Source organism: Eleutherodactylus coqui, chromosome 9, assembly GCF_035609145.1.
Source record: "Eleutherodactylus coqui strain aEleCoq1 chromosome 9, aEleCoq1.hap1, whole genome shotgun sequence".
NCBI lineage: Eukaryota > Metazoa > Chordata > Amphibia > Anura > Eleutherodactylidae > Eleutherodactylus > Eleutherodactylus coqui.
In genome coordinates, this window is record NC_089845.1 from 11,402,960 (window position 1) to 11,421,259 (window position 18,300).

Here is an 18,300-nt window from a genome sequence, read left to right on the forward strand (position 1 = left end):
AAGATACTTATTATGTGTAATTTTTTTTTCAGTTTTTACTTAAACAAGGGTTGTTAAAAATTATGCTTGGTTTTTTACACTGGACTTTAATTTTTTTCTTGTCTCTCAAAGCCGCCTGAAGATGAGATTTGCTTACTTGCTGTCCTAAAACACTGCACTACTTATGCACTGTAGTATTGTTTGGGCCTCTGGCTGCCACAGTGATCCATCTGCACACCATGATCGCCCATGAAGTGCTGATGGGTGACAGAGTGAGCCCCCTCCCTCTGTCAACCACTTACATATCACAGTCACTATTGACTGCGGCATGTAAGGGGTTAAACTGTCAGGATCAGAGGTTTTTCTGCATACAGCCATTAGAACAGGAGCCCAGCTGTTAGTAGACAGCCAAGCCCTGTATTTTTCTGGTGTGTAACTCCCATGCTGATGTCATAATAGGATGTTGTGTTTTTATGGTGGCCTAGCCTAAGGCCACTTATTGACTGCTATAAAAACTTGTATTGGTGGTCACTAAGGGGTTAAATTACTAATGGTCGGGCATAGATTTTAGATTAGGGACAAGAGGCACATACCTTGGCCTAATGAGGAATGGTATCTTTCCACTAGCTGGTGCTGTAGACTCCAATCACTGCTTCTACAGTGGCTCCATATAGTATAAATTGGTTCCCAGGACGATCATTGTACATTGAAATTAAGACTCTGGAAAACTGCTAATTGGCTCCAAAGCCCCCCCCCCCCCCCTTCAAAAAAAAAGTGATTAAAAAAGTATAAAATGAAGATTTAAGAAAATTAAGCAGATAGCTAATACAGAACTAGTAAGTGCCTGCATATAAAAAGCAGAGGAGCTGCTGGAAGCTGAAAATAACTTTCCTTGTAGCAAGCAGAAACCTCTGCAGGTCCTGCACACGACAGGAATATTACATGGAGCTGCCCTCACCTGCTGTTAAAAGAATCAGCTCACCCTGGTACAGGTAAAGCCCAGTACAGGACCTGTAGTACCTGCATTGTACTGTAGAGGGGCGCTACTAGACAGCCGATTAGTGCCTGTACTTCAGAAATACAGGTATTTTACCAGTAAAATGTCCTTATTGATTGGGTTGATTTTTTGCAGCCAAGTGCATATCTGGACTGGCTGTGACGCATGATGTCCCGGGGTCAATGTAACTTGAGAGATCACTGTATACTTGTGTGTAATATCACTTGCAGAGGATTCCTCTACAGCTTAAGCTTCTACAAGGCTGGTCATTATGTTATATCCATGCAGGCTCTGAGGACAACGACCACCATGGACTCCATGGATCAGGATGGATGAAGCGGAGCTGTGTGTGTGATGTTTGGGGGTCAGGATGCACGTAGCGGAGCTGTGTGTGATGTGTGTGGGTCAGGATGGATGTAGCAGAGTTGTACATATAATTATGTATTGGACATATCCCGGTTATATTAGCATCACTTTATACAGGTGATGTATATCTCCTGTATATAGTGATATGGACCATGCTGGTATAACCTGAGTATCTCCTGTACATAATTATATATGTACTACTGGTATAAGCTAGACCTCTCCTGTATATAGTGATATGGAACATGCTGGTATAACCTGGTATATCAGCAACTGTACATGATGTGAAACCAGTGAATGCAAGGAGTTTTCATGTGAAAACAGCCTCGCATCACTGCAGGGATGAAGGGAATCGCTGCCATGGCTGTCACAGTCATGGCAGAGGATCGCGAGCTTAGCTGAAAGTCAGCAGGGAAACCGTAAACATTACAGAAATAATGCATTTTTCACTTGCATTTTTTTGGGTGTCTATTTTTTAAAGGGTTTTTTTTTAGATGTTTTTGCTTAGACTTCTCCATGAATAATGGCAGAAACAAATGCATGCTAAATAGAAATGAGCGAGCATACTGGCTAAGGACAATTGCTCGATCGAGCATTGTCTTTAGCGAGTATCTCCCCGCTCGGCAGAGAAGGTTCGGGTGACGGCGCGGGGGAGCGGTGAGTTGCGGCAGTGAGCAGGAGGGAGCTGGGGGAAGAGAGGGAGAGAGAGATTTCCCCTCCGTTCCTCCCCGCTCTCCTCCACTGCTCGCTGCCCGCCGCCGGCACCCGAACCTTGTCTCTCGAGCGGGCAGGTACTCGCTAAGGGCAATGCTCGCTCGAGCAATTGCCCTTAGCGAGTATGCTCGCTCATCACTAATGCTAAACATAAGGGTTCCTGCACACTTGCATTTTTCTTGTGCGTTTTTCTTGCACATTTTTTTTCACAAGATTGTCAATGGGACCTTCTATTGTTAAAATCGCGTGAAAAAAACGCACAAGAAAAACGCAAGTGTGCAGGAGCCTTAAGTAAACAAATAATCACCACCCAAAAAAGACCTGTAAAAAACTCTTGTGTCTGTTCTACAATGTTGGCATTTTTTAAATCCATTTTTTTTGGGGGGGGGGGGGGGAGAAAATCACCCAAAAATTGATGGTTCAGGGAAGCCTTAAAGGAAATGTATCATCTGTATTCTTCTCACCAAGAAAAACCAGATAGTGAAACATTCCATTTCTCTCTTTTTTTTATTTTTATTTTCTCATTATAGACTTTCTTTTTATTCTATTGTCTGTACAAGGCTACGGGGCGGCCATCTTGTCTTTACTACAGTTCACAGCAGTTAGAGAGATACTTTGCTGCACAACTCATGGGCCTTTCACACAGTGGACAAAAGCTGACCTATTAATTTCTATGGGAGACTAATCCAGCATGCACTGTGACCTGTGCAGGGAGAGGGGGGAGGTGAGCTGTGACTATTACTTTAGCCTTAAGATTCTTGTTAACGTTATGTGTTTCAGTAGCATTGTGTGAGAGCAGTTTTTCAAAACTAAAATTAATCAAGCTTAGTCTAGCTCTTAGGTCCACGATGAGTCCGGCTCGGCTCTCTGGCTTAGCCATCTTGTCAATTGAAAACAAAGTAGTGAAAGGAATTGATGATGATGCAATTTCAAAATTTTCAGAGAACGAAGTTAGGAGACAAAGGATTTAAGTGTTTCTGCTCACAATGTTAGGTAAATAAACCAGAAACTTACACTTGCAGCTGTAAATATCTTATCTTTCCTTTTAATAATTTCAAAATTGGGGCAGAGAGGGGGGGAGGTGACAAAAAAATTTCTGCAGCGGGTACCACCTGACGTTGCTACGCCACTGCCAGGACAGAGTGCTTTTTATACAATTACCTCATTCTGTTGGTTACCATTGTATAGTCTGTTTTGCTTGTCCATTTTCAGGATATCTTGGGATCATCTGCAAAAAACTCATTCAAGGGAATTAGTAAAATCCTTGTTATTAATTCAAAATGAGATACACTTTGAATAAATCCTTGTTATTAATTTGACTAATATATTCATCAGGCTTGTCAATTACACAATTATCTCATTTTACCATCATAATTCAATAGTATTCAGATAAATAGAACTCAATATTTTGCATACACCATATACTTGGCTTGTATATGCATCAAGAATATATATTGTGGCAGCTTGGGATTAGCTCACGGAACAGATCTCATCAATTAAATGTCCTTTATTTCACATTTTTTAAAAATAAAACATTCAACAGGGGGTCTCAACCAGCTTTCCTGAGGTAATTTCACACAGCTCTCCCCGCAGCACTAGATTTTTTTTTTCTCTGTGTCTATGTCTCTCAGAACCTGCTCTCACACCTTCCTTTTTATAAAACACCTTAGTTCATGTTAATAATATTCACTGAGATGGAGATATACTGCTCTTGGCTAGTCTGTGTTGAGGAGGGGTAAACACATTTCATACTCTACTTCCCTCCCCTCTCCTTACATCACCTAGCTCCACCACTTGTGGTTGGGCTCAGTGTTTGAGTATTTCTCTCAAATTTCATTTTCAGCAATCAACAGTATACATACCATGTATCACAATATAACTTACACACAGACCCTTCACACTCATGCACACAAAGAAATAACCTTCATCTTCTTCTATGAGCCAAAAGCTAGGGCACATCGGGTCTATTGCATGTGTGGGTGCGTGTTGTCTGTATTTCAAAATCCACTCCCATGGTCCCAAATGCTTTATTTTATTGATAAAATTTGAAAGTAACAAGTTACATATGATGAACATGTGCACGCAGATTTGTAAACACGCGTAAATTATTGTGCAATACAATGAAATACTTTGGGTAGCAAAGTTAAGGAAAATAAGTAAAACAAGTAACAAAGTTTCTTAGTCTTAAGCCATCACTTCCAGTCAGTCAGAATATCACTTCCCATATATCAACACTTACACAAATAGTCAGAACATCACTTTACAGGGAGCATAGAAAACCATAAAGTATGTGGAACTTCATAGTTAGAGATGAGCGAGCACCAAAATGCTCGGGTGCTCGTTACTCAGGACGAAATTATCGCGATGCTCGAGGGTTCGTTTCGAGTAACGAACCCCATTGAAGTCAATGGGCGACCCGAGCATTTTTGTATGGGACCTATGCTCCGCTAAGGTTTTCATTTGTGAAAATCTGGGCAATTCAAGAAAGTGATGGGAATGACACAGCAACGGATAGGGCAGGCGAGGGGCTACATGTTGGGCTGCATCTCAAGTTCCCAGGTCCCACTATTAAGCCACAATAGCGGCAAGAGTGGCCCCCCCCTCCCAACAATTTTTACTTCTGAAAAGCCCTCATTAGCAAGGCATACCTTAGCTAAGCACCACACTACCTCCAACAAAGCACAATCACTGCCTGCATGACACTCCACTGCCACTTCTCCTGGGTTACATGCTGCCCAACCCCCCCCCCCCCCGCGCGCGCGCGCGTGCACGACGCAGTGTCCACAGCGCACACCGAAGTGTCCCTGCGCATCCTCCAGCTGCACTCATGCCACACCACCCTCATGTCTATTTATAAGTGCGTCTGCCATGAGGAGGAACTGCAGGCACACACTGCAGAGGGTTGGCATGGCTAGGCAGCGACCCTCTTTAAAAGGGGTGGGACGATAGCCCACAATGCTGTACAGAAGCAATGAGAAATATAATCCTGTGCCACCGCCATCAGGAGCAGCACATGTGGGCATAGCAAAGGGGAACCTATGTGCCACACACTATTCATTCTGTCAAGGTGTCTGCATGCCCCAGTCAGACCGCAGGTTTTTATAAATAGTCACAGGCAGGTACAACTCCGCAATGGGAATTCCGTGTGCACCCACAGCATGGGTGGCTCCCTGGAACCCACCGGATGTACATAAATGTATCCCATTGCAGTGCCCATCACAGCTGAGGTAACGTCCGATTAAATGCAGGTGGGCTTGGACACATGCAGTTACAACTCAGTGTGGACCCACAGCATGGGTGGGTGCCAGGAAGCCACTGGCAGTACATAAATATATCCCATTGCATTGCCCATCACAGCTGAGGTAATGTCATGTTAAATGCAGGTGGGCTTCGGCCCACACTGCATGCCCCAGTCAGACTGGGGTTCTTTAGAAGTAGACACATGCAGTTACAACTTCCTGTGGACCCACAGCATGGGTGGCTCCCTGGAACCCACCGGCGGTACATAAATATATCCCATTGCAGTGCCCAGCACAGCTGATGTAACGTCAGTTTTAATGCAGGTGGGCAAAAAATTAATTGGATTACACTGTAGGCGAGGGTCCCAAAAAATTGGTGTACCAACTAATGTTCGTCAGAAAAATTGCCCATGCCAAACCAAGAGGGCAGGTGAAACCCATTAATCACTTTGGTTACTGTGGCTTAATTTGTAACTAGGCCTGGAGGCAGCCCAGTTAAAATAAGAATTGGTTCAGGTGCAAGTTTCAACGCTTTAATGAGCATTGAAACGTATAAAAATTGTTTACAAAAATTATATGAGCCTTGTGGGCCTAAGAAAAATTGCCCGTTCGGCGTGATTACGTCAGGTTTCAGGAGGAGGAGCAGGAGGAGGAGGATGAATATTATACACAGATTGATGAAGCTAAAAGGTCCACGTTTTTGATGGTGATAGAGAACAATGCTTCCATCCGCGGGTGCAGCCTACGTATTGTTTAGGTATCGCTGCTGTCCGCTGGTAAAGAAGAGAAGTCTGGTGAAATCCAGGCTTTGTTCATCTTGATGAGTGTAAGCGTGTTGGCACTGTCGGTTGACAGGCGGGTACGCTTATCTGTGATGATTCCCCCAGCCGCACTAAACACCCTCTCTGACAAGACGCTAGCCCCAGGACAAGCAAGCACCTCCCAGGGCATACAGCGCGAGTTCAGGCCACATGTCCAGCTTCGACACCCAGTAGTTGTAGGGGGCAGAGGCGTCACGGAGGACGGTCGTGCGATCGGCTATGTACTACCTCACCATCCTTTTACAGTGCTCCCGCCGACTCAGCCTTGACTGGGGAGCGGTGACACAGTCTTGCTAGGGAGCCAGAAAGCTGTCAAAGGCCTTAGAGAGTGTTCCCCTACCTGTGCTGTACATGCTGCCTGATCTCTGCGCCTCCCCTGCTGCCTGGCCCTCGGAACTGCGCCTTCGGCCACTAGCGCTGTCGGATGGGAAGTTTACCATCAGTTTGTCCACCAGCGCCCTGTGGTATAGCATCACTCTCGAACCCCTTTCCTCTTTGGGTATGAGAGTGGAAAGGTTCTCCTTATACCATGGGTCGAGCAGTGTGTACACCCAGTAATCCGTAGTGCCCAGAATGCATGTAACGCGAGGGTCACGAGAAAGGCATCCTAACATGAAGTCAGCCATGTGTGCCAGGGTACCTGTACGCAACACATGGCTGTCCTCACTAGGAAGATCGCTTTCAGGATCCTCCTCCTCCTCCTCAGGCCATACACGCTGAAAAGATGACAGGCAAGCAGCATGGGTACCCTCAGCAGTGGGCCAAGCTGTCTCTTCCCCCTCCTCCTCATCCTCCTCATGCTCCTCCTCCTTAACGCGCTGAGATATAGACAGGAGGGTGCTCTGACTATCCAGCGACATACTGTCTTCCCCCGCCTCTGTTTCCGAGTGCAAAGCGTCTGCCTTTATGCTTTGCAGGGAACTTCTCAAGAGGCATAGCAGAGGAATGGTGACGCTAATGATTGCAGCATCGCCGCTCACCATCTGGGTAGACTCCTCAAAGTTTCCAAGGACCTAGCAGATGTCTGCCAACCAGGCCCACTCTTCTGTAAAGAATTGAGGAGGCTGATTCCCACTGCGCGGCCCATGTTGGAGTTGGTATTCCACTATAGCTCTACGCTGCTCATAGAGCCTGGCCAACATGTGGAGCGTAGAGTTCCACAGTGTGGCACGTCGCACAGCAGTCGGTGCACTGGCAGATGAAACCGATGTTGCAGGGTGCACAGGGTGGCAACGTCCGTATGGGACTTGTGAAAATTTGCGCAGAGCCGGTGCACCTTTCCGAGCAGGTCTGACAAGCGTGGGTAGCTTTTCAGAAAGTGCTGAACCACCAAATTAAAGATGTGGGCCAGGCATGGCACGTGCGTGAGGCTGCCGAGCTGCAGAGCCGCCACCAGGTTACGGCCGTTGTCACACACGACCATGCCCGGTTGGAGGCTCAGCGGCGCAAGCCAGCGGTTGGTCTGCTCTGTCAGACCCTGCAGCAGTTCGTGGGCCGTGTGCCTCTTCTCTCCTAAGCTGAGTAGTTTCAGCACGGCCTGCTGACGTTTGCCCACCGCTGTGCTGCCACGACGCGCGACATCGACTGCTGGCGAAGTGCTGCTGCTGACACATCTTGATTGCGAGACAGAGGTTGCGTAGGAGGAGGAGGAGGGTGGTTTAGTGGAGGAAGCATACACCGCCGCAGATACCACCACCGAGCTGGGGCCCGCAATTCTGGGGGTGGGTAGGACGTGAGCGGTCCCAGGCTCTGACTCTGTCCCAGCCTCCACTAAATTCACCCAATGTGCCGTCAGGGAGATATAGTGGCCCTGCCCGCCTGTGCTTGTCTTAAGTGGACCTTGCCAGTAACCGCGTTGGTGAGGGCGCGTACAATGTTGCGGGAGACGTGGTCGTGCAGGGCTGGGACGGCACATCGGGAAAAGTAGTGGCGACTGGGAACTGAGTAGCGCGGGGCCGCCGCCGCCATCATACCTTTGAAAGCCTCCGTTTCCACAACCCTATACGGCAGCATCTCCAGGCTGATAAATTTGGCTATGTGCAAGTTTAACGCTTGAGCGTGCGGGTGCGTGGCGGCGTGCTTGCGCTCCAACACTTGCGCTAGCGACGGCTGGACGGTGCGCTGAGAGACATTGGTGGATGGGGCCGAGCACAGCGGAGGTGAGGGTGTGGGTGCAGGCCAGGAGACGGTAGTGCCTGTGTCCTGAGAGGGGGGTTGGATCTCAGTGGCAGGTTGGGGCACAGGGGGAGAGGCACGACAAACGTTGCACACCAAAGTTCGTCGGTCGTCTGCACTCTCAGTGAAAAACTGCCAAACCTTTGAGCTCCTCGGTCTCTGCAGGGTGGCATGGCGTGAGGGGGCGCTTTGGGAAACAGTTGGTGGGTTATTCGGTCTGGCCCTGCCTCTACCCTTGGCCACCGCACTGCCTCTTCCAACCTGCCCTGCTGCTGCACTTGCCTCCCCCTCTGAAGACCTGTCCTCAGTAGGCATAGCAAACCTTGTGGGGTCAGTCACCTCATCGTCCTGCTGCTCTTCTTCCGAATCCTCTGTGCACTCCTCCCTCGGACTTACTCCAATTACTACTACCTGAGTGATAGACAACTGTGTCTCATCGTCATCGTCCTCCTCACCCACTGAAAGCTCTTGAGACAGTTGCCGGAAGTCCCCAGCCTCATCCCCCGGACCCCGGGAACTTTCCAAAGGTTGGGCATCGGTCACGACAAACTCCTCCGGTGGGAGAGGAACCATTGCTGGCCATTCTGGGCAGGGGCCTGGGAACAGTTCCTGGGAGTCTGCCTGCTCCTCAGAATGTGTCATTGTAATGGAGTGAGGAGGCTGGGAGGAAGGAGGAGCAGCAGACAGAGGATTCAGAGTTGCAGCAGTGGACGGCGCAGAACTCTGGGTGGTCGATAGATTGCTGGATGCACTTTCTGCCCTCCACGACAGGACCTGCTCACACTGCTCATTTTCTAATAAAGGTCTACCGCGTGGACCCATTAATTGTGAGATGAATGTGGGGACGCCAGAAACGTGCCTCTCTCCTAATCCCGCAGCAGTCGGCTGCGATACACCTGGATCAGGAGCTCGGCCTGTGCCCACACCCTGACTTGGGCCTCCGCGTCCTCGCCCGCGTCCACGTCCTCTAGGCCTACCCCTACCCCTCAGCATGCTGTATTACCAGTAGTGCAGAAACAGAACGCTGTAATTAAATGTGCTGCTTATTGGCCTGTGGTTGGAGGCTGACTTCCCTTACGGAACGCACAGCAGAGCCAGGAAACAATTTTGCGCACGCCTGCAGTGAGACTTAGGTGCGTATGACTGAGCTAGTGGAATTCACAGCGCAGAAGCAGTCAAGTGGCCAAAGGCCAGTAGTAGGCCTTAAGTATTTTGCTTCTATTTTTTTAAAATGGTGAGGTGAAAAACCAGACAGACACCGTATGCAGCGTATATATGTATACTGTTTCCCTCTGGCGGGATGACGGCGCTGATGTAACAGAGACAGCAGATCCAGGAAACAATTTTGCGCAAGCCTGCTGTAACGCTTAGTTGCGTATTCATTAGGACTACAACCCCCAGCAGATAGATACTGTAGGCAGCGTATAATATTATGTATACTGTTTCCCTCTGGTGGGATGACGGCGCTGATGTAACAGAGACAGCAGATCCAGGAAACAATTTTGCACAAGCCTGCTGTAACGCTTAGCTGCGTATTAATTAGGACTACAACCCCCAGCAGATAGATACTGTAGGCAGTGTATAATATTATGTATACTGTTTCCCTCTGGCGGGATGACGGCGATCATGTAACAGAGACAGCAGATCCAGGAAACAATTTTGCGCAAGCCTGCTGTAACGCTTAGCTGCGTATTAATTAGGACTACAACCCCCAGCAGATAGATACTGTAGGCAGCGTATAATATTATGTATACTGTTTCCCTGTGGCGGGATGACGGCGATCAATTTTTTGGAAAAAGCCCACTGCGTATATAGCCTGAATATCTCTTTCCCTGCCTCACCAGTACTGCCCCTATACTCTGTACAATGACTGCAGACTGCGGACGCAATGCTCTGCACGGTCGATATACAAAAAAAAAAAATTGTGCAACACTGCTAAAAGCAGCCTCCACACTACTGCACACGGTTAGATGTGGCCCTAAGAAGGACCGTTGGGGTTCTTGAAGCCTAAAATACTCCTAACACTCTCCCTATAGCAGCTCCGGCACCAACAGCACTTTCCCTCCTCTATGTCAGAATGCATCTGTGGCGAGCCGCGGAAGGGGCAGATTTTTATACTCGGGTGACACCTGATCTCTCCAGCCACTCACTGCAGGGGGGTGGTATAGGGCTTGAACATCGCAGGGGGAAGTTGTAATGCCTTCCCTGTCTTTCTATTGGCCAGAAAAGCGCGCTAACGTCTCAGAGATGAAAGTGAAAGTAACTCAAACATCGCGTGGTACTCGTCACGAGTAACGAGCATCTCGAACACCCTAATACTCGAACGAGTATCAAGCTCGGACGAGTACGTTCGCTCATCTCTATTCATAGTTCTTTTACACAGACGTATAATATTTCAAGTCACCGGACTTGTGGAGCATCATTCCAGAGAGGGACAGATGACATAGGTGTAGGAATAAAGCTTTTTACCTTTTTGGAGCTTCTTTTCATCTGTCCATCTCTGAATACAAGTCCCCTCGAGGTCTGGAAAAGGTGAAAACGGCATCTGTTTGCCAGGCCTTTGGCACCAATTTCACTCTTAGGTATAGTATATGTGGTTGGTATGAGCTCGGAGAGAACAAAAAAAAGCTATACACCATGACAAGGTGTTGCAAATGCTGACTCTCTGTTTATTGTAAATTCACACGGCTTTTTATAGAACAAGTAGGTCTCCTGGAATAACAGGTTAAGGGGAGTTACAAAGTTAAACATAGTTACATTCTTCATTTCATAACTGGTTTTCCTTTTGAATTATAAATAATGAACACGTTCTGTTGACTCATCTCTGTCTCCATTGTGTAGATAGAAATCTGGTATCTCTCGTTTTTTCTTATCTTTTTCAGATGCACTTCTTTGTCAGGTCATGAACATCATTAACATAGTGAAAGGAATTTTAAGTCCGTATGATTTTTATTTGATGAAACTACAAGGATCATACCACACAAGCTCTTCACACTGGGGAGACAACACTTATCACAAAGCTTCTATCTATTACTGGAAGGGGCTGGTGAGGATCAGTCATGGTACACATTGGCATCAATTTCAAAATTAGACGTAGTTGGAAGGTCCTTGAAAACTATTTCAGGGACCAAGGATATAATTTTACGGCAGGCACCTCCAAAGTAGTATCTTCTGAAATACTACCTGTACCACGAGCCACACCAGAAAGGCAGAGGGAGATTAGGGAGGTGAACAAGTGGCTCTAGAGGGGAACCAGAGAGATATAGGGGAAGACAGTTTAGACAGTGACCTGTGGCTAAGTAATGGAAATGGGGGTGGAGTGGTGGGAGGGGTTAGTACAGTTAGAACTGGCAGAATAGTTAATAGGGATACATATAATACAAAAAATAACCAAAACCTTCTAAATTCTATGGTGACTAATGCTAGAAGTCTGACCAATAACGTGGACAAACTCGAAGTAGTAATAGCTGAAGAAAACTGATTTCTGAGAGATCTGATTGGATGAAAGATATGACTGGGTGGAGAATTTACTGGGTTATAATCTGTTCAGAAGAGATTGTAAAAAAACAGGAAGGGGGAGGGGCTTGTCTTTATGTAAAATCCTGTTTAAAGCCCACATTACAGGAAGATGTATGGGAGGGAGATGAACTTGTGGAGTCTCTATGGGAAATACAAGGAGGGAAAAAATGACAATAAAATTCTCATAGGGGGTTTCTATAGACACCAAATATAACAGAAACCACTAAAAATCTATTATTGAAGAAAATGATAAAGCAGCAAATCACAATCAGGTAATTATTAAGGGGGGCTTTAACTACCCAGATATAAACTGGGAAGCCGAAACCTGCGGCTCTCATAAAGGGGACAACTTTCTGTTGATTACTAAAGATAATTACCTTACCCAACTTGTACAGGACCCAACTTAAGGGACGGCCATTTTGTACCTAATATTAACCAACATATCTGACAGAATAACAGGGGTGCAGGTTGGGGGGGGGACCTAGGAAATAGTCACCATAATGTAATAAATTTCATTTTGCCTTTGAAGACAGAGTTTTATAGGGAAGCTACAAAATATTAAACATTAGGAAGGCAAAGTTCGATCAGCTCAGAGATGCTCTTAACTTTATTGACTGGAACAATGTCCTCAAAGATAAGAGCACAGGTAATAGATGGGAAATGTTTAAAAACATCCTAATTACTTACTGAGAGAGGTTCATACTTTACAGGAATAAAAGGGTTAGGAATAGGAGAAAACCAATGTGGCTTAATAAACTGTAAAGGGGGCAACAAACAGCAAAGGGAAAGTGTTCAAACTACTAAAACAAGAAGGCAGCGAAAAAGCACTAAAAACCTATAGGGAAAAAAATAAATTATGGAAAAAGCGACAAAGATGTGGAGACAGATTTATTACAAAAGAGATTAAGCCAAACTCCAAACTGTTCTTCAGTTATATAAATAGTACGAAGATTAATACTGAAAGTGTGGGAACTTCAATAAGTAAAGTAGGTAAAATCGTAGAGGCTGATGAGGAGAAATATATTAAATAGTTTTTTTCTCTAGTGTCCTCGGAGGAAAAGGAAATGTCAGGTGAAAGGCAGAATAATAAAGTGAAGGCAAAAATGAATTCCACCAGTCTAACCCAAGAAGTGCTGATCTGGGTTAAAAAAAAAATGTAAATAGACAAATCACGGGGTCCCGATGGCACACCTCCCCGGGCTCTAAGGGAATTAAATAATGGAGGCAGACAATTGTTTCTCATATTTAATCCTGCAATGTCTGATTTTTTTCCTAGTGTCCACTTTGCTCTTCGAATCCTATGCATTGTAGGGTTAAGGACTCTATAGTGACAGGTTCTGTTGCACAGGTTTGGCGTAGAGAAAATGTGCTACCAATATTCATGAAGGGGTCAAAATATAGCTTTAAAGAGTATTTAGGAGATGCTATCCTGGTGTACCTTAAAGGGGTTCTGTCATTAAAAAAAAAATCTATACTTGCCTATCCCTCCCCAGGCAGTCTCCTTACCACATCTTCTCCCTGACCATCATCTCCTGGCTCCTGCAGTCCCCCGGGTCATGTCACCTCCAGATGGCCAGATCCTCTTATCCTCTTCATCACAGGAAGGAGAGAAAAATGAAAATGGGGAAAAAGAAGGGCTGCGTCCTTAAGTAGTTAAAACCCTACTACACCCTGATTTAGGGCAGAAGTCCCCACTTGGATCCCATTAATCCTGATAAGACAACGGATGCAAAGAAATCTGACAGAATAACGAAATAGGATTGTTCCTTTCAGGGTGGTTTTCCTGCATAATGGGCAGGGCTATATATATATATATATATATATATATATATATATATATATATATATATATATATATATATATATATATATATATATATATATATATATATATATATAGTAGTAATGTGGCAAGTTGTGTTTGTTGTATTATCCCTGCAGATGTAGCGGTATGTATGTTATCTGCTCTGTATCAGGACTCCCTGTCCACGGGCGAATTTTCACTGCGTTCCCAACGGCTGCGGGGAACGCAGTGAACGCCTTCCATAGCGTTGCTATGAAAAGCGATTCTCCGCTTGCGGGACTTAAATCACAGCATGCTGCGAATTGTTGCGATTCTCCACGGTGAGCCTATCTGTCAGACAGGCTCAGTACGGAGAGCCGTCAGCTCTCACCTGCTCCGGGGCAGCGGCTCCCGTGATGGAGATCTCCCGCAGGATAATGCTACGCCCGTAGACAGGCACCCTCACTCTGATGGCATCTTATCAGCTTTGTGTGACTAGTTTTGTTGATGAGGCCGGATTGGATCTTAAATGAAGTAACAAAGGTCATATTTTAGGATAGTTTCTCTCTGTGTTTCTTTTTTCCCCCCATTTTTGCAGAAATATGTATACTGAGAAAGAAATACCTCCCAAAAATGTGCAGTTGTGTTTTTTTGCATTTTACTCCACTTAGTAAAATGGACCATCTCTCAAATATTAACCCCTTAAAGGGGTTGTCCCGTGGCAGCAAGTGGGTCTATACACTTCTGTATGGCCATATTAATGCACTTTGTAATGTACATTGTGCATTAATTATGAGCCATACAGAAGTTATAAAAAGTTTTTTACTTACCTGCTCCGTTGCTGGCGTCCTCGTTCCCATGGAGCCGACTAATTTTCGCCCTCCGATGGCCAAATTAGCCGCGCTTGCGCAGTTCGGGTCTTCTGCTCTCTTCAATGGAGCCGCTCGTGCAGAATGCCGGCTCCGTGTAGCTCCGCCCCGTCACGTGCCGATTCCAGCCAATCAGGAGGCTGGAATCGGCAATGGACCGCACAGAAGAGCTGCGGTCCACGGAGGGAGCAGACCCCGGCGGCCATCTTCAGCAGGTAAGTATGAAGACGCCGGACCGCCGGGATTCAGGTAAGCGCTGAGCGGTTTGTTTTTTTAACCCCTGCATCGGGGTTGTCTCGCGACGAACGGGGGGGGGGGGGGGGGGGGTTAAAAAAAAAAAAAAACCCGTTTCGGCGCGGGACAACCCCTTTAATGCACTTTGTAATGTACATTGTGCATTAATTATGAGCCATACAGAAGTTATTCACTTACCTGCTCCGTTGCTGGCGTCCTCGTCTCCATGGTGCCGACTAATTTTCGGCCTCTAATGGCCAAATTAGCCGCGCTTGCGCAGTCCGGGTCTTCTGCTGTCTTCAATGGGGCCGCTCGTGCAGAATGCCGGCTCCGTGTAGCTCCGCCCCGTCACGTGCCGATTCCAGCCAATCAGGAGGCTGGAATCGGCAATGGACCGCACAGAAGCCCTGCGGTCCACAGAGAGAGAGGTTCCCGGCGGCCATCTTCAGCAGGTGAGTATGAAGACGCCGGACTGCCGGGATTCGGGTAAGTACTACCCGGTTTGTTTTTTTAACCCCTGCATCGGGGTTGTCTCGCGCCGAACGGGGGGGGGGGGGGGGGGTTAAAAAAAAAAAAAAACCCGTTTCGGCGCGGGACAACCCCTTTAAGGACATGGCCTATGTTGGGCTTGAGGATGCAACGATTTTTGGCAGATTTTCTTCTCCATTTTTCAAAAGCCATAACTTTTTTATTTTTCCGTCGATGCGGCCGTATGAGGGCTTGTTTTTTGCGTGGCGGATTGTAATTTTTATCGGTGCCACTTTTGGGTACATTGACTATATTGTAAAACTTTTATTATTTTTTTTATGATCACAGGGAGAGAAAACGCATCAATTCTGCTATCGTTTTCAAAACGATTTATATGATGTTAGGAGAACACAACATGCTAATGAGAGGGATTATACTTTTTTTTTTTTACATCCACACACAGTATACTCTTGCATCGATTATTTCTAAGTAGACAAGTTGGTACTTCAGACATCCTACTCGTCTAACCTAGACATGTTTCCCAGGCTATTAGTGAGGTATTTAACTTAACCCCATGATCACATTGAGGCTTAAAGGGGTTGTCCCGCGCCGAAACGAGTTGTTTTTTTTTCAATAGCCCCCCCCCGTTCGGCGCGAGACAAACCCGATGCAGGGGTTTAAAGAAAAAACCGGATAGTACTTACCCGAATCCCCGCGCTCCGGTGACTTCTTACTTACCTTGCGAAGATGGCCGCCGGGATCTTCACCCACGGTGGACCGCAGGTCTTCTCCCATGGTGCACCGTGGGCTCTGTGCGTTCCATTGCCGATTCCAGCCTCCTGATTGGCTGGAATCGGCACACGTGACGGGGCGGAGCTACGAGGAGCAGCTCTCCAGCACGAGCGGCCCCATTCAGAAGGGAGAAGACCGGACTGCGCAAGCGCGTCTAATCGGGAGATTAGATGCTGAAATTAGACGGCACCATGGAGACGGGGACGCTAGCAACGGAACAGGTAAGTGAATAACTTCTATATGGCTCATAATTAATGCACGATGTATATTACAAAGTGCATTAATATGGCCATACAGAAGTGTATACCCCCACTTGCTTTCGCGGGACAACCCCTTTAACAACTCCCTTCTAAATGACTTGGACTTTTCAAATGAAACTCAAAATCGTTTGAAGGACTGCTCCTGCCTCAATGATATCGGTGATGCCCCATTCTCTTCTATCTGGTGTGCCCATAAAGCTGTGATACGAGAGCACTATCTAAAGAAAGCAGCCTTTGAAAAGATAAAAAATTAATAGAAGACCTCTTGTTGCATTTAAAGTAGTTAGAAGTCTTAAACAAAAAATATTTCTCTGACAAAACTTTTCCTTGATTTAAAAAAATCACAGTTTGATCTGTATAATCTCATGCAGAATAAATACGAACTATATCTACATAAATCCAAGCTCCTGGACTATAGCCAAGGGAATAAGGCCTCCAAACTACTAGCTAAGAGGGTTAAAGCCAGCAAAACAAAAACTAGAATTTCCTTTCCATAACAAAATGTATCAATCTTCGTGAAATAGCAGAGGAATTTACTATAACTAGCTCTACAACTCAAAAGATGCCAAGAGAATCTCACATCCCAACCCACAGCTCATTCAAGACTTCTTAAGTATCTCTCTCCTTCTCCTTTTCGAATCGCAATCTAAATCTCTTAATAAGAAGATCTCCACATTAAAAATCCTAGACACTATTGCGTCCTTAAACTAAATAAATCTCAATCTAAATAAAACAAATATTACAAAAAATTCACAAATGTTATCGCCCCATATTCATGCGACTCATGTGGGTTCTTTTCCTCCAGAAATGCTGAGTGCCTTGATTGTTACACTCCCTGGAGCAGATAAACAACATCCTACCCCTGCAAATATCAGGCGTATCTCATTACTTAATTCTGATATGAAAATGTTTGCTAAAATCTTAGTTTCAAGGCTTAACAGTATTCCACCAAGTCTACTTCAAAATGATATTTTTCAATTCAAATTCAAAAAGTGGGGTTCATTAAAAACCTCAGATGCGACTAGAAGATTTATCTTGGTGGTACTGGCTGAGTCTGGTTGCATTCCTTCTTTGCTTCTTTCACTTGATGCGGAAAAGGCATTTGACAGGGTACATTGGGGCTATCTAAGGGCTGTCCTTGAGAGGTCTGAGGAAGCATCCTATCTACAACAATGTCCCTATATTCCTCTCCCAATGCCCGCATTATTCTCAAGCTTCATGTCCAAAACCTTTTTGTTCAGTAATGGTACTAGACAGGGTTTCCCCATGCACACATTATTATTCTTCCTGCTAATAGAACCCTTTGTGGAACAAATCAGGTCATCTCCAGATGTTTCTGTAATCTGTGTGGGTACTAGAGAATATAAAATTGGTCTTTATGCTGATGACTTTATATTAGCCATGTCAAATCCAAATCTATCTTTGCCAGCAGTAAACACCATAATCAACAAGTTCTCTGAGACCTCTTACTACAAAATTAACAACTCCAAATCTAAAATTCTCAATACAGTTTTTAAAAAATTTGTAGTCTCCTCCCTCACAAAAATATACAATTTTTGCCGGACTGAAGAAGCTTGTTATGTTCGTGTGGGCAAGTGAGCACCAGGCCCACATAAACATTACCAAGAAGGATAGGGAACACCAGGTGAACTACCACAAATTAGCAATTCTCCCTATTTTCTCCTATGGTAAATGACACAGACTTACCTGAGCGGGGACATCGCCTCAATAAAGGGCAGCCCAGCGGTTTTTGGATCTGGGCCCTAGCAGCTCCTAGGAACGCACAAACCCTAGATAGGACGCATACACATGCCACCACCGACAGGGACAACTGGACCGAGTAAGAAGAGACACAGAGCCATAATCACACCATACAGCAGCCAAAATGCAAACACTAGTAGCAGATGTTACCGCTATAAATACCAGGTATTAGTTGACATTTCGTACAAAACGTGGAAGCTAGCAGGCCACGTCACAGCTCCTGGCTATACCGCTAGTCCCTACACAACCAGGAGTCCAACAACACAACCAAACAAACACAAACCTTTCTTGCAGCAACCAAGCACAGAACCTGCTCACACCACACC

The 18,300-nt window shown here is 45.8% G+C and overlaps 1 protein-coding gene and 1 long non-coding RNA gene across 8 annotated transcripts in view; one reads left to right on the forward strand and one right to left on the reverse strand.

The window, feature by feature from the left end:
• Positions 1-10,926, reverse strand: part of LOC136578927 (uncharacterized) — a 168,684-nt gene extending 157,758 nt beyond the window's left edge. The window contains exon 1 of the long non-coding RNA XR_010786689.1: positions 10,758-10,926. This is a non-coding gene — a long non-coding RNA (uncharacterized lncRNA). The remainder of the gene's footprint in view (positions 1-10,757) is intronic.
• Positions 1-18,300, forward strand: part of LOC136578925 (poly(rC)-binding protein 3-like) — a 645,331-nt gene that overhangs the window by 21,891 nt on the left and 605,140 nt on the right. The gene's annotated exons all lie outside the window — the stretch shown is intronic.